This window comes from Nicotiana sylvestris, chromosome 12 (assembly GCF_000393655.2).
Source record: "Nicotiana sylvestris chromosome 12, ASM39365v2, whole genome shotgun sequence".
Classification (NCBI taxonomy): Eukaryota; Viridiplantae; Streptophyta; class Magnoliopsida; order Solanales; family Solanaceae; genus Nicotiana; species Nicotiana sylvestris.
The window spans coordinates 33,840,927-33,859,294 of record NC_091068.1 but is presented as its reverse complement, the minus strand read 5'-3'; positions in this window follow the sequence as shown (position 1 = coordinate 33,859,294).

Here is an 18,368-nt window from a genome sequence, read left to right as displayed (position 1 = left end):
TTGTGTTTGAATAATTAGTTTGAAAAACACTTCTGAGCAGCAATTAGTGTTTGGCCAAGCTTTAAAAAACTGTTTCTAAGTATATTTTTCTCAAAAGTGCTTCTCAAAAAAGTGCTTTTGGAAAGAAGCTACTTTTTTTTATTTTTCCAAAACTGCTTCTGCTTCTCCTCAAAAACATTTTTTTTACTTTCAAAGGCTTGGTCAAACACCTCAATTTTTGGCCAAAAGTGTTTTTGACCAAAAAAAACCCTTTTGAAAAAAAAGGAGCTTGCCCAAACATGCTATTAGTAGGAAATCTCTTTCTAAATTAGCTTCATTCTTTGAACCTTGAATCCGTCCATATTGACTTGTTTTGTGCATATCAAGATCCTCCGCTAGATTTTATAATTTATATAATCCACCCAACTTTTCACTTGCGTTTTGCGATGACGATTCATTTGCTAAAAGCGTTCCATTTGCCTTTGGTGGTGCCATCCAATTTTGAAATTTTGGTACCAGAAAGAAGCCAAGTAGTCAATCACGCTTCAAGTCTTCCACTAGCTTCTTCATCTTTTCTTTTTTTACCCCTTTATCATTCGGTATTCTGAGTCAACTAATTCGACAACTAATTAAAATTTAGAGAAATCTTCATAAAATACTATCTTTTGGTAGTAATTAGATATCTATAGATAACATTTGTTATATTACGGAATATATACATTTTCTGTGGTTATAAGATATATTTGATGTATTTAAGCTATTGTATTCATGAATATAATAGCAAAAATAGGCGTGAATCAGGGAAGTCCAGCTAATCAGTTGTTGTATTCGAGTGTATTCGACTGTATTTATGGAGTAAAACATGGGATTACAGCTGGACAGATTATTGTATTTGACTGTATTCACGGCGTGAAATAGGGGATTACACTGTTTTTAAAACGGAAAGTGAATCAATTAACATAATAGACTCCTAATATAACTCAACAAACTCAATTATAACAAATTTTGTATTTTTTAGTTATAAAAAAGATTCTCAACCGCAAAATACCCCAAAAACATAGCAATCTTCAGAGAAATTATATAATAGATCTGAATACATAAATTATATTAATTAAAAAAACATATGAATACATTCATGGCATATAGCGAGACAATGAATACAATGAAATAGATAGAATATAGAGGGATACATTGAAATACAATGAGAAAAAAGGACACTGAATACAATGAAATACAACGAGATACATTGAATTACAATGAAAAAAAAAGATAGTGAATACAATGAAATACATAGAAATACAGCGAGATACATTGAAATGCTCTACACAAAAGAGCAAAATCATAACAAATCTTACTGAACGTTGTAGCTAATTGGCAATACATTATTGACCCAAAAATTTCAGAAAGCATCAGAAGAATTAGCCAATCTAGTATATCCAGGCTCTGCTGCCAAAGCTATATCAACGTTAATTGTAAAAACATTATATTGACCCTATTTTTTCACAAAAAATAAAAATAAAAATAAAAATCATAAGAATTAGCCTATGTAGTATGCCCATGTTCCGGGGCCAACAGTGAGAAGATATCGAACTGGTACTCATCTTGTATCAATAAATCAAATTCAAAATCAACATCAGCAGGATTATTTTTGTTCCCAAATAGCCCATTGGAGCAAGGTTGTTCAATTGGACCAAGTTCAAGTTGTTGCAGTCGTCGGATGCGGGAGTCGGAGCAATTTCTGAAGTGGGCTTTGCACAAATCCGGGGGAAGGAGGAGGAGATCGGAAATTTAATGGGATGAGGGAAGAGAATGGGATGTATCAAAGTAGAGAGATGCTTGCTCGCTTGATCACTGGAATCGAAACCAAAAAAATAGGGTAACTGATTAGCGTATTTAGTGGCTTAGGGTTAGGAAGTAACCAAAATTAAATATTTTGCTATAAACCTTAAAAAGTATCTATAGAATATAATTTTTTTAAATTTATTTAAAATAAATAAGGTGTTAACCTTTGCTATAGGAGGTAAAAATTTCTAAAATTTACAATAAGCAAGTCCACTAAATGAGGTAAAGTGCTTTGCAATGAAACAACAACAACAACAACAACCCAGTAAAATCCCACAAGTGGGGTTTGGGGAGGGTAGTATGTACGCAGACCTTACCCCTACCCCAAAGGAGCAGAGAGGCTGTTTCCGGAAGACCCTCGGCTCAAGATAATAAGAAAAACAAAAAGGAGAGAATATTAGTTTCACCACAGAGATCATAGGAAAAATAGGAACATAAAATATAGAAGGAAAAATGCAAAACAAAAATGATGGCTAGTAAATAGGTCCTGCACCGAAAAGAGAAAATAGTAAGACACTGCAACGCCCCTAGCTATTTCAGACAAAAACCCAACCAGACTAGGCTCACAACAGTACAAGGTAACGCAAGACTCAGCTACCTCCTAGCCTACAATCGTAATACTCGACCTCTATAACTTCCTATCAAGTGTCATGTCCTCGGAAATCTGAAGCCTCGTCATATCCTGCCTAATCACTTCTCCCCAATACTTCTTAAGCTGCCCTCCCTCCACAACCAGTCGCTCACACCTCCTTACTGGAGCATCTGGGCTTCTCCTCTGTACATGTCCGAACCATCTGAGCCTCGCTTCCCGCATCTTGTCATCAATGAGAGCCACATGCACCTTCTCCCGAATATCATCATTTCTAATCTTGTCCATCCTAGTGTGCCCGCACATCCACCTCAACATCCTCATTTCTGCTACTTTCATCTTTTGGATATGTGAGTTCTTAACAGGCCAACACTCAGCCCCATATATCATCGCCGGTCTAACCACCGCTTTATAGAACTTACCTTTGAGTATCGATAGCACTCTCTTGTCACACAAAACTCCGGATGCTAACCTCCACTTCATCCATCCTACCCCAATACGGTGTGCGACATCCTCATCGATCTCCCTCCCGTGGATAACCGAACCAAGGTACTTGAAGCTGCCTCTACTTGGGATAACTTGTGATTCAAGCCTCACATCCACACCCACTTCCTCCCGGCTCAGTACTGAACTTACACTCCAGGTATTCCGTCTTCGTTCTGCTCAACTTGAAACCTTTAGACTCAAGAGTCTGTCTCCAAACTTCTAGTCTCCCGTTAACCCTGGCTCGTGACTCATCAATCAGAAATATGTCGTCGGCAAATAGCATGCACCATGACACCTCCCCTTGAATATGGTTTGTTAATGCATCCATCACCAGGGCGAATAAGAACAGACTGAGCGCAGAGTCTTGGTGTAACCCCATTTCAACCGGAAAATGCTCAGAGTCACCTCCTACTGTCCTAACCCGAGTCTTGGCCCCATCATACATGTCCCTAATCGCCATAATATAGGGAATCGACACACCTTTTGTCTCCAAGAATCTCCAGAGAACTTCTCTAGGAACCTTGTCATACGCTTTTTCTAGGTCAATAAACACCATGTGCAAATCCTTCTTTCTCTCTCTGTACAGTTCCACCAACCTCCTAACAAGGTGTATAGCTTTTGTGGTAGAACGACCTGGTATAAACCCGAACTGGTTGTCGGATATAGACACTGTCCTCCTCACCCTCGCTTCAATGACTCTCTTCCATACTTGCAACGAAAGATAATCTATTTTTAAAACTTGACCCAAGACCTCTTGTTAACGTAAAGCTTTCTAACCATCTCACTAGATCCTCCACTAGTTTTTACATTCTATCTATTCTATCTTGACTTCCATTATTTCGTACAACTGAATTTTTGCCTCTTTGATTAGGTGACAAAATCAAGGAGTTAATTATCGTAGATGATCATCCAACTTATAGCTTCTTCTTTTTTTGCAGTAAACTTACTATATTAGATTTTATTATAACTTAATTGGCATACCACATCATTAAAAATGCTAAGTGAATTTCCATGTCAGCCCCACGTCAAAATACCTCAGTTGCATCTCAAGACTTTCCACCCCATAACGAAAAAAGAGATCCAAGAATCTTTTCCAGAAAATTAAAAAAGAATTCCCAACAATGCCATTGACCTAAAGTCAGTAAACTCCAGGAATCAAAAAAACTAAGCTGACAAAATGGGGAGAACGAACCGGAATATGAATTCGGGTTCGGTTTCAAATCATCCTCAGGTAAGTGCTTGAACTCGAATCCCCCTTAAATCAGCATTTAGGTAATTTCTTGAAACGCTTGAGTTAAATTAGGGCGACTATAGTTTCTGCATACAACCTGCTTGATGGATTGCCTAGACGAGAAATAGAATCTCGCTTTTCCTTATATGAGAAGATGCAGAATACAAGACAAAAATTCAATATTTCAGTTCTTGCAGAAGAAATTATTGTGGATATTTTCTTAAGATTACCAGTTAAAACTCTGCGGCTATTAAAGTGCGTATGTAACCGCTGGCGCACTCTGGTTTCGACCCCCGAGTTCATCTCTGTGCACCTTAAGAGATTTAGTTCAGACCCTGGTAACCACTATATCCTTGTTCAGACTAGGGCAACTAATGGTTTGATCCCTATACGAAATCTAAGCTGATTCATAAAGCTTACTGAACCCTGTAGGTCTGATTATTCTGTTGTAGGTTCAATCAATGAATTAGTCTGTCTAAGCACAAGTGTTCGTAAATTGATTTGCCTATGGAACCCGTCGATACATCAATTCAAGCTGCTCCCCTTGCACAATATTAAGCTGCAAAAGACGCGCAAATGTTATGTGAGTGTGGCTGTGTGGGTTTTGGGTTTGAACAGAATTCTGATGATTATAAGGTCATGAGGATTCTAAACTACTATAAAGGAAGTCAATCAACTATAGTTGAGGTTTATTCGACCAAATTGAATCTTGGAGAGAACTTAAGGCTGATGTTCACTTCAATGTGACTACTTGCGTCTGTGATGCGATTGTTGAAGTGTTTACTTAGTGGGTTATTAGAAACAGGAATGAACCTCGTAAAACAGTTCTTGCCTCGTTTGATTTGAGGAGCGAGGTGTTCAGTATTATTCCTGTACCAGAAGCGCTGGTTACTGAATCTCACAGTTTTATGCCCATGAACTACCATGGGTCACTTGCATTGCTTGCATACTCTTCTCACTATGAATTTAAGAAGAGTCTGTTTGGAAAGCCACCATGTAATTGAAATTGGTGTAATTACTAGGGTAATAATTACTAGGGTAGTAATTACACAGCCTAGTAATTACGATCACCTGTTTGTTTGTCATAGTGTAACTACAGTGTAATTACAAGTTTACTGTTTGGTTGCACAAGTGTAATTACACAGTTAGATTAAATTTCAAATTAAGCAATTATCAAAACTTAAAAGTTAATATAAAAATATATGCCCATAAATTTTTGTAAGTATAAATGATATTATATTTTGTATTTAAGATGTATATTTTTTCGTGAATATGTATTAATTTAGTAATCATATATTTATAACTAATATTGTAAAAACAATTTTTATATATTTTAAAATTAATAATATTTAGTTTAGATACTTACAAAAACTTAAAATATATATTTTGTAAGAACATTATGAAATTCATGTTTGATAAAATAAATTAATATTTATAAATATAATGTCATAATATTATTCAAATGTTTGACAAAACTAATCTATCAATTCTAACTAAAAAAATGAAGAACATGCAATGTGAGCCAATACTACTAAAACAAGTAAATTAGAACCATGAATATAACACAATTTCAAAATTCAAAAAAATAAAATAAAATAGTTTAACATATGTTAAATTCCAACATAATAATAGTAAGTTCCAGTGCAAATTAATAATTAGGAAATATGATAAGTTTATAACAACATTCAACAACGAAATTTTACTTTAAGTGTATCACTCATTATATGCCAAGTTTGTTAATGACTCATTATTTCTAATATTATGAGGTGTAGTTTCAAAAAATAGAATAATAAAATTTTAAAAAAAATATAAGCAATTACATGGAATCACAAGAAGTAAAAATAAAGAAATAAAAGATAAATAATGTACAAAGAAAAATATATTTTAAAATTTCAAAAGAAATTAAAAAGTAAAAATTAAAATTTAAAAATTTAAAATAATAGAAACAAAAAGTTATAAAAAAAATTAATATAAAAACAAAAAGGAAAGAAATTAAAAAGCAACCTTGTAATTACACAATGTAATTACCACCAATTCTCACATTCCCCTTGAGAATTGGAGAGTGTAATTACAACCCTCCAATTACACCCAATTTCATGCTGGCCAAGTAATTACTTGGCCAACTGTGTAATTATACCCAATTACACCCAAATCCATTTCCAATGTGGCTTTCCAAACAAGCTCGAAGTGTCTTGAGGTTTGGGTAATTGAAGGTAGTAGCTGTGGAGAGGGTCTATGGGGAAAAAAGCTCACATTTGCCATGGGTTTCGATTTTACTAGGCATTGGGGTCTGAACAATGGAGATATAGTAGTTGGAAATGCTCCAAATCAGCCGTTTTTGTTCAACCTGAGAACAAAACAAAGGAGGATAATGGGAATATGTTTTATTCATTCAGTTTCCTACTATACTGAGAGCCGTGTATCGATTAAGGGCTTCAAGCCTGTCCCCTATCAATGAAAGGAGAAAAGGAAGGCTTCAATTCTATAGGAGAAAAGGCAAGATAGAGCTAACAGGCACATTAGCTAAATGTAGCAATTCCAACATACTATATTGTGGTTTTTCTTGTATGTGTTTCATAAATATTCCTAGGATAGTTCTCTATCTAAATCATTGATAACTTAGGGATTCAAATGTTTAATGACTGGCCTCATTATGGTCTAAGATATGTTCTTGGAGTCGCTATCTGTAGTAAGAATTTATCAGTTTATGTGCATTTGTCATGGTTACTTGATGATATACAACGACATGGTGGGATCTCTAGATAATATAAATGCCTTTGAATACAACTTTTTCTCCAATATTATGTGAAGAAAAAACCTATTTGTTATTAAACAGGAAAGGACCAAATATAACCTTGAGGGTATTTTCCCCGTAGAGTGTGATACTTGTTATGTGTTGGGGCAGCGCATATAGTGGTGACGAGTTCATATGCGTACATTATGGTTATTTATGATCTGGGTAGACCTTAGGCTATTATGTGCCTTGTTTTGCTATCATGCCTTTGTATTACCGTGTTTTCTCTACTTGTGCGGCTACATGGGCTATTATTCTGATAGAAATCATGTTTGGACTATGTGTTTATCCGCTCAGACATGTTAAGGATATTTTATTTTTGCTATGTTGAGATGCCTTAATTGTAGTCATACTTTTCAATCACGATATACAACATGGTGGGATCTCTAAATAATATAAATGCCTTTGAATGCAACTTTTTCTCTAATATTATGTGATGAAAAAAAATATTTTTTATTAAACGGGAAAAGACCAAATATACCCTTGTACTATTAAAAATAGTTTAAATTTACCCTCCTTTTCACTGTTCTATCTTATAAACCTAATAATTGTTATACTATGACACTAATTTGCTCTTGATTTGGATGGAAGGCCATGTGGCAGCTCAAGATTAAAAAGACTAACCCCAATTTTAAATTTTCCGGTTCAATTAAAATTCACACTTAATTATACCCATTACCCGACCCAAATTAACCCCCCCCCCCACACACACACAACTTAAATAAAACCTCTAACCAAAAAAATATAGGCCATAGTTTTGCAGCTATAATTGACCATGTTCTTCTGATGTTCACATGATTTGACAGGAAACAATAGGAGAGCCTTCTAAATAATACTCCTAAGAGCACAGATAAAGAGGTATTATTACTGGAAACTTTTGTTGGATAACTATATTCGTCGATTGGACTTCTAACAGTCAATCTACTCAGAATCTCATGTAAATCAATAGGTACTGAAGAACAATGGCTAAGGGTACTTATCTTGATCCATAGCACAAAACTTGATTGAATATCTTCTCAGGTTTTGATACTTGACCGATCTTCAAGTCTAGAAAGGCTTTGGGTTCTTCTCTGAGATGGGGAAGAGAAAGAATGTGTGTTCTGACTTAAAGCTTGTTTGGATGGTTGTTGCATGTCGTTTTATAATGTATTGTATTGTATTGTACTGCATTATATTTGTATTGTTTGATGAATATAATATTTGGATAAATTCTTGATGTCACGCACAACAATATGGAGAATAAACTAGCAACATTACTAAGAAAAATAGGATACATAGTAGAATTATTACTATATAAAAATAGAGTAATGGATAAAATATGATTATTTAATAATAAGGAAGGGCAATATGAGAGAAACAAACAAGGTAACGACGCCAGCAAACCAAATCCGTCGTTACATAAAGTAATATTTTTGTCATTACGTAACGACGAATTTAATGATACGATACAATAAAATTTAAGTAACAATCAATACTAACATATTATATTTAAAGTGTGTATACGGTAAGATCGGAGGGTTCAATCTTCCGTCGTTACGACGCCTCGAACGCACGTCTCGAAGGCTCGAGACCACGGTCGAGTTTAATCCCTCGAGGGCCATCGACGCTCGACCTCGGAGCAATACATATCAACGGTTGCGGAGAGAAAGTGAGGAATTCCCAAGGCACATAACTTGAGCCGACAAATTCTAGTAAGCTAAGCTCTGACTCGTATCTTGACATTGACTAGTTGTACCAACTCCATATCTTGTAATAAATATATTTGTACTATATCGGGATTTCCCCTCCTATATAAAGGAGATCCTTGTCATTTTGTAACCACCTGTTGCTCCATACTAAATACACAAGAACATTCTCTCTGCTCTCTAACATATTCTCTTGATTTCATTACTTCATTTATTGCTCATATTTATTGTGTTCTATCCATTGTTCTTCATTTATTGCTTATTATTAGCCATAAAGAGCCATCATTAATTTTATTATAATTGTTAGTCATCCATCGACTACCTTCGACAACTCCCTACCGAGCATCAGACTCGACCCCGAGTAGACAAGCTCGAGGCCCCGATCGACAACCATTTGGTTTGGTTAACATCTTGTTTAAGCTCTTATCTTGATTCCAAGTACCTCACTTAGCACCTATCGCCCTAACAACTAGCATAAAAATAGATCACGTATTTTTAGAACCACAAAATTAAATTTAATTGTTATTACCATTTTTACGGTAAACAGTTTGGCACCCACCGTGGGGCTAAAAATAATAGTGACTATTTTTTTGCTGATTTTACTACGTAACGCAAGTTATCTTTCACACTTTTTCTTGCCCAAGATCTTTGATTTTAGGTCAAAATGTCTTAACTCGGTAAACAACAATCTCGAAGACCATGGAGAGAATGGTGTGGATGTTCCAGGTGTTGGTGTACCACCACGAAACCCTGAGAATGCACCAGAACCAATTCCCGTGGACGCGGTCTCACGTGACGCCCAACACATCGATATAAGCTCCCACACTAACAGGAGCGTGCACCAAAGAGACCAACAAGAAGTCCAAAAAACCCCGGCTCGGGATGAACAAGAGGTTAGTCTTCACGTTATTTTTGAGATGTTGCAGGCACAACTACTGGCAATCGCTCAGCTGTAGAGTCACCAAAGAACTCCAAGTACAGCGGCCCCGAGAACAGCCCCTCGGACTGAACAAGCACCAGAAAGATCAAGCAACAACGGGTCGGCAGCCGACCCCGCTATCGTGAAGATGCTCGAGGAGCTCACAAAGAGGATTGAGTCGGGCGAGAAGAAGATAGAAGCCAATGACAAAAAGGTTGAGACTTACAATTATAGGGTCAACCAAATTCCGGGCGCACCCCCGATCCTGAAAGGCGTGGATTCCAAGAAGTTCGTACAAAGGTTGTTCCCAGAGGAAGCGGCTCTGAAACCCATTCAAAGAAGTTCAGAATGCCAGACCTTCCGAAATACAATGGAACCTCAGACCCCAATGAGCACGTTACTGCTTACACTTGTACGGTGAAGGGCAATGACCTAAAGGACGACGAGATCGAGTCCGTCCTGCTGAAGAAGTTTGGAGAAACGCTTTCTAAAAGGGCAATGATGTGGTATTACAACCTGGCCCCGAACTCAATAGATTCATTTGCCATGCTGGCATATTCTTTCATAAAGGCACATGCAGGTGCCATCAAGGTAGCAACCAGGAAATCCGACGTCTTCAAGATCAAACAGAGGGAGAATGAGATGATGCGAGAGTTCGTATCTCGCTTTCAGATGGAACGAATGTAACTACCACTAGTCTCCGATGACTGGGTAGTGCAGGCCTTTACTCAAGGTCTGAACGAACGAAGCTCGGTGGCTTCGAAGCAGCTGAAACAGAATCTGGTTGAATACCTTATCGTGACCTGGTCGGACGTTCACAACCGATATCAGTCAAAGATCAGAGTCAACGATGACCAATTAGGAGCCCTCTTGTTCTCGGTATATCCTAGCAGGCTCCTGGCGAAGGAGTCGAAGCTGAATAAAGAGAGATACCAACCATACCCTGAAGATAGACGATTTTTAGACTTTTACTTTTGGGTATGTACTACCTTAAGCCTCTGTTGAAGGCTCTACTGCTCTAACCCCTTTAGTATGTTTATAATATTTATGTATGCTTTGTGTTTTTGTATGTTATTATTTTTTTCCTTTTTCGATTGATGTCAAAGGGGGAAAAACTGGGAGTAAACACTCAGGGGGAGACATGAGCACAGCTTCCCAAGACGCACCAGTTCAGGGGGAGCAACTCCTAAAAAGAAGTATCCTTAAATCTTGTTTACTCCCTCTTGATTGTCATCATCAAAAAGGGGGAGATTGATAGGTTTTAAGATTAAGTTTCAATGATGACAATATTATATTCTGTTATATTTTCAGGGTAAACAAAAAAAAAGGAAAGAATGGAGATAATTATCAAAAGTGCTACTGGATTCAAAATGAAGAAACAAGGAAGAATTAGTTACTGCATTAATGATCATTAAGAGGCAGCTCGAACCAAGGAGTGAATGAAGATTCGTTTCAATCATTAATGGCCATCAAGATGCAATCTGACTCATTCAAGGAAACTCAAATTACCAAATCTTGATCATTCCAGTTTCGAAGAATACGCTCACTAAATCTAACCTTGAAATCAGTCGTGACATGGAAAGTCACATTCGAATCTGGGTCAGTCAAAGAGCAAAATTCAAAGAGGCATCTCTTGGGTCAAATCCCTTAATCAAAGATCGTATGCCTCCCGTTTCCAATAAGGAATTAACGGCTCTTTTCTCTCGTATAAAAGGGAAGCTCTCTCAAGAGGAAGATCACGCAGCTACAAAAAGAGTATTCCAAATCTGTCTACTTCTTAGTTCAAATACTGTAATTCTGAGTTATCAGTGTTTCAAAAGATAGAGAGATCTAGAGTACAAAAGAAAGTTGTGTCACTTGACTAGAACTCAATTGCTGATTCTATAAGTTGATGGTAGACACAAAGATACCATCAATCGTGTAAATTTATTCAAAGATCTTAAGGGAACCCTTGTGACTTAAGAGAACTGGATGTAAGTACCACAACGGCACCGAACCAGTATAAATCATGTGTGTCTTTCTATTTCTCTTTACTGCTTTTATTTCTGCTATCTCGTGGATTAGTAAACTAATAGCTATATTAGTCGACTAAATTTTAATAAGGCAACAATTCAACCCCCCCCTCAGTACTTCCAATTGGTATCAGAGCAAGGCTCACAATATGTGCTTTACTTTCGAGAATTCCTCAACGACCGGGCCAAAAATCAGTTCCAGGAAAGAGAGGCGACCAAGAAGAACGAAACGGATGAGCCACAACATGTCAGCCACATGATCTTGGGAGGCATTGATGCCCCACAGGAACCCATGATCAGAAGAACAAAAATATCCATCACCAGAGAAAAGCGAACTCAGGGTTACATACCCGAGGATGCCCTCACATTCAGCGACGAGGACATCGAGACCTTGTCTCAGCCTCACAACGACGCACTGGTAATCTCTTTCCTTGTAAATACATTTCAAACTAAACGTGTACTTGTGGATTCAGGTAGCTCGGTCAACATTATCAAGTCGAGGGTGGTAGAGCAGCTCGGACTGCTTGACCAAATCGTTCCCGCCTCTCGAGTCCTCAACGGATTCAACATGGCGAGCGAAACAACGAAAGGGGAAATCACCCTCCCAGTCAACGTGACCGGCACAATCCAGAATGCCAAATTCCATGTCGTCGAAGGAGACATGAGATACAACGCTTTGCTCGGAAGGCCGTGATACACTGCATGAGAGCAGTACCATCCACCCTCCATCAAATGATGAAATTCCCGACAAAGGATGGGATAAAACGTCTACGGGGAACAACATGCGGCAATAGAAATGTTCGCGGTGCACGATGTGACACCAACGCCAACACCTCCACCTTCAAAGAAGCCCAAGGATAAGCAAACAGTAAAATAGCGATAACAAGCCACAATATAGGCTACCCCCAACTGAACAAAGCAAAGGACCGTACCGAGTCCTCATAACAAGCGATTGAATCGCATCGAGGTCCGAAGCGTCGTCAGCACTAACGTATGGCCATCTCCCTTTTTCGGTTACATTATACTAACCTGAACGTAGGTATGTGTCGAAACAGTCGGAGCGCTTTCCAACTCAAAGACCTTAGGTCCCAAAAGCATACGTTGCACTCTTTTCCTTCAACTAGGTTTTTATCCCAAGAAAGGGTTTACTAGCAAGGTTTTTAACGAGGCAACACCTATGTTCTACCTAAGGAAGATTCAACAAGTATTCAAGGCTTCCTTTTCAATAAACCTCGACTATTGGGGGGCATCCCCCCGGAAGGTTACCTACTCGGAGAAGCCAAGATGCGCTAAATTGGGTCCCGATAGGAAAATTATGTATCGGGCCAAATGGTCGAATAAACCGTGTCCGTATAGAATAATCGGGCCCCTGACAGCGAAAACATGTATGCTTGTACCAAGTAATTAAAGAATACTTTCCATCAAAGCATTTCGCGATTCGAAAGAATTCGGTATTTTTGCAAAAACGGCTCATTTGTCAAAAACATCTCGAATACTCAGGGACTAGCGTCAACGACTCAAAACAATGCGACCCCCGAGTTACAAAATATCTCCAGAGCCAAAAACATCCCGACCGTTGGGGGACCGGCGTCAACGACTCAAAATAATGCGACCCCCGGCTCATAAAATAGCTCCAGAGCCAAAAACATCCCGAACACTCGGGGACTGGCGTCGAAAACTCAAGGCCGCATGACCTCCGGGTCGGAAACTCTGAAATCATAAGCCCTCAATGAGGAAATACCAAGTTTACAAGTAATGGTTCCCGAGCTAAGAAGTCCTCGATGACTCAGGGACTGCCGTCAATCTCCATCTCCATCGACTTATCAAACCCCGAGGCTATAAGACCACATGCGGGAACCTCGGTCTCGTAAGACCTATATAAGGCAACAACAATATCTGTAAGACCTCAAGCATGGCATGAACCACACTTGTACCAAGTGACAATAACTGTAAGACCTCAAAGGCATGTAAAACTTGTAAGACCTTACTAAAAGGCATAAACTCGATCTTAAAGTTTGGGCTATATATCGAACTTGTAAGACCCCTAAAAAGGCATACCCTCAATATAGATGCTGAAACTACTTCACTCGAGACTGAAAAGCTCCGGCCAAACACAAATGACTACGGTCACAAGGCTGTACTAGCCAAACTAACGCGACTCGGGGATGCCCGACCGTCGCTATAAAATTATATGCCTTCAACTACTTCGAATATACTTCTAAAAGAACGGGTTAAATAGGCTACCCTCAACACAGGCAAAAGAGCTTCGACCATGTCAGCTCCAACTATAAGGTTTCGAGATACTCAGCCGCCGAGCCAAACCTCTCGAGGTGCTCGATCATCGCTATATAACTACTCATAATCGAGGTTCCTATCGAACAGTCGAAGAGTCAAGCAAACACAATTTCAAAAATGTCCTTAACGAGGGAAAAATAAAGCCTATAAGAGGTCGTACCAACCCAATGCATAAGATCCACTGTCGCCAGCACATATAAAAGGTCGTACCTACCCAATGCATTAGAGCCACTGTCGTCAGCACATACAAAAGGTCGTACCAACCCAACGCGTAAGAGCCTAAGGGCCAGCTTTAAATTCAAAAACTTGAGGGTCAAATGAGCTTGAGTCGAAACCCGATTCGGAGACTGAACCCAAAATAGTTAACCAAATATGCCTAAGAGCAAAAGCGTAAGAGCTCAAAATACCTGCTTACACTAAAAGGTAGTACCGACCAAGTGCGTAAGAGCCTGCGGGCTAGCCCAATGAGCCACAGTGCCATAACATGAATTTGAGGATTCCCTTTTAACTCGAAGACCAGTTCATCTGGCTAAAATCAAAACAAAGAGGAATGCATGAAGAATAAAACCGCAAGCCTTCCTTTCGTACATTTATGCAAAAAAAAAAAATACAAGTTCCATTTACAAATGCTCATTGAAAGCACTATACACGGAAAAGGAAGGCCTAATCTACATCCCCCTCGGGGACTATGGCCCGTCGGCCTCTTTTTTGTTATCTTTGGAATCAGACAGAAGGAGCATAGAATCATATTCTTCTGCCTTCGCCTGCTTTATCTTTTCCGAGAGACCGAAGCCCCTAGCATGGATATCCTCGAGGGTTTCCCTTCAAGATTTACATCGACCATATTCCTTGCTCTTTCCCTCGCGGTCAAGAGTCCTTCTCAACTCAGCTTGAGCATCGGCAGCATCCTTCAAGTAGATCGCCACTTTCTTGTCAGCCTTAGTTCGGCTCATTATGGCTTCAGCCTGGGCATCCACAACCTCGGCCTTTATCTTCAAAAGCTCATACTTGAGCTATGTAATCATACCTGTTCGAACCAAGCTATTATCACGAGCTAAGCGAAGTTGAACCTCAAAGGCAGAGGCTTTAGCCAGAGCACCCTTCCCCACTGAAGCCTGAACGTCCGTCTAAGCCTTTAACTCATTGTACTCGCGCTTGGTTTAAACAGCTTCATTCCAAAGGCACTCCAGGTCTTCCGTCTTTTTCTGCAACTGAAGTAAAAAAATATTAGCCTCGGAAGATAGAAGAAGAAACACACACTCCCTTAAAACAAAAGTTACCTGCTCCTTGAGGTAGCTCGTGTAGTTCAAACTGCGACTCGCCTTGTACCGCAGGTGTGCCAACTCATCCTCTTTTTCATCGCAACGAAGCCTAAGGGATTTCTCCCTGTCAACGGCTTTTTGCAATTTGGCCTCACGGCGAAGCAACCCAGATTTGAGCTTATTAAAAGCCTGTGGGAGAGAAACATGGTAAGAAAGTGAAAATTACAAAACTATAAAACCAGCAGGAACAACCTGAAACTACCTCCGAGTAAAGCCGTTGAGCTTCCTCAAGAGTTGAGTGTATGTTTAGTGGTCTGGCTCCATCTACCCCGATAGAACCGCCCCACGCGCCCCTTGGCGTCGAACATCCCTCAAAGTGCCTTCGACAGGAGAAGAAGCCAGCGGCAGAGAACCCTCGAGTGTTGCAGGTTCGGCTGAAACACACTCTCTAAGCCTCCGGGCCGAACTCGTCTTGCTACAATCACTGTTATCCTGCAAAGGCATTTCCTACTTATTGTTATTATTATCATCCCCCAGTCCTGAAGCCGCCGGTATTTCTCCCTCTCCTAAAGGGCATGACCTCACTGTAAGGGACTCCCCAATACCTACGATGACAGAGTTAGTACATAGAAAGAAAAAGTGTCATTCCGAGAGAAAGGGGGAGGGGAATAAATCACACAGCACGTACTGTGGTGTTTTGCTTCCCACCTATCTTTAGATAAAGCTCGCCACTTATGCTCATTGTAAGTCGAGTGGGTCGCCAACTTCCGAACCCAATTTGGTAGATCGGGAACCTCGCCCGGCATCCACGAAGTCACTACAGAAAAGGAAAAGAAGGCGCATTTATGGAGCCCGCCTTCGCCATAAACAAAACTACGAAGGCATGAGTGTACCACTTACGTGTTAAATTCCATTCCTTAGGAAATGGCAGAAACTCCACTGGAATAATATCGACAGTCCGTACCCAGACGAATCGGCTCATCCATCCCCGATCCCCGTCTTCTTCGTCGTCAACAACGAAAGGCATGGTGGAACGGCATTGTAGGGTCAATAGGCCTTAATGATGAAAGGGCCGATACTGCCTGATGAGATGACTAAGAGTGAACTCAAGACCTACTCCTTCCCCAAAGAACCTCATCATCAACACTACCCGCCAAATGATGGGTGAATTTGCGCCAAAGTAACCTAGTACTTTCGACTGAAGTCGAGCACAACCCCATCAAGGGGGCCCAGCGTAAAGGGATACGTGTACACGTTCAAAAACCCTTCGGCATGACCCCTCTTCCGGGGAAGGTACTCGCAATGCTACCTTTTCTCCCCATCCCAGTCTTTCCTCACCAACTTAAGGTGCTCCTCTCCTATTAAAGAAATGAACTTCGAGGCATATTCCCAATAACCTCAAACGTTGGGAGTTTTTTCTAACGGGAGATCCCCTCCCGAAACAAAGTGCCCAGAGGCGGAGCTCCCTTCTCCTTGCCGAGCGGACCCTGGTGTAGCAGCCATGACTGTGGTAAAACTAGAGAATTGAAGCGGTAAATTGAGCAAGGGCGTCAAAATTGAAATGAGGAAGGACCTAACGCAGAAAAGGAGAACTCTACAAAAGAGGATAACTACTCGGAATAGCGGAATCTCCAAAAGGGCGAATACAACCCTATATATGGAAAGAGCGGCGACTACTCGCCTGCCTTAAAGGTCGATTAAAAATACTGGCTAGGGCTTTCATCGCCCTGGGAAGATGTGCCAGTGAGATCGTCTCAGTCATTTCATAACATTGTCATACACTTAACGCCGCCATACAACGTTCAGGTTCGGAGACCCGCGCATCAACCAAGTCCCGAGCTGGTACCCGATCTTGAGGATCTCCATAAAAAAGAAGATAGGCTCTAGGAAGCCATGGCATCATTGCAAGTACCGAGATGGAACCCGATCTCGAGGATCTCCATAAAAAGAAGATAGGATCCAGGAAGCCATTGGCATCATTGCAAGTCCTGAGATAGTACCCGATCTCGATGATCTCCATCGAAAAGAAGATAGGCCCCAGGAAGCCATTGGCACCATTGCAAGTCCCGAGATGGTAACCGATCTCGAGGATCTCCACCAAAAAGAAGAAAGGCTCTAAGGATCCATCAATATCATTACAGGCCTCGAAGATGGTACCCGATCTCGAGGACCTTCGCCAAGAAGAAGATATGCTCTAAGGAGCCATAAATATCATTAAGAGACTTAGGCTAGTAACCGGCCTCAGGGGCTTCTCTCAAAAAGAAGATAAGCTCTAAAGACCTACTCATACGGGCTTGGCCTCGAGGTATCATCTAAACCCGAGTAAGCCCTCATCCGGAATCTATCTACAACGCCTTAAGGCAGTCTACACTAAGTTCAAAACAAGTCTCCAAGTAGCCCGAGCTTGAGCAAACCCCCACTCGGGGACTGCTCTTGAAAGCCCAAAGGTTATCTCTATTCTCAGGCATCTGAACAAATCCCTCTTCGAAGACTATTGCGGGGTCTAAAAGGCTAAGTCTCGTTCTGGGGGTTCGAAGCCCTACACTTATTCAACTCGAAGTCAGGATCCCGACGACCTGAGTGTATCAGTCCAATCTTGGCTCGGTCCAATGAACGACAGAGGGTTCTGCGAGGAGCCGTGTTAATCAATCAAAAGTCAGAAGAAATACTCACAATTGGGCTCGATATTTGCACCAATCGGTGGAGTAACACATTCATATTCTTCACAAACACAGACAAAAAGAAATATAGCATAAATGAGAGGTAAATTGAAGAAACATCTTCGTATTCATAAACACATGATAACAAAAGCCCACAAGGGGTCCTTACATATGATTACAAAAGCCCACGAGGGGTCCTTACACAAAACGAAGAAGCAAAAAAGTATATATAATAAAAGCCAAAAGTCTAAGCTAATCTCGGGGGTGCATCCTCGGCGGCAGTCTCTTCGACCACCATCTCCTCGGGGGCCTCGTCTCGAGAAGATGAAGAAGAGAAAAGTGACGAAGAAAAAGAGAAAGATGAAGGAGTAGAGAGGGATGAAGAACTGGCTGGGTGAAAAATCTGGCTAGTATGGATCTCACCAGCACTACTACTATGAGCCACTTCTTGAGACGTTACACCGGTGCGGGATGCAATAATTAGTAGATAGTACCACCTCACTCCATGGAAAGCAAAAGAAGTGAGGCAACGCACCAGGTAGTTAGGAGAGATGAGTAGAAGTCCATAGTCCTCATATCCTCTAATGCGAGGATAATTTGAGATTTCTCTCTCA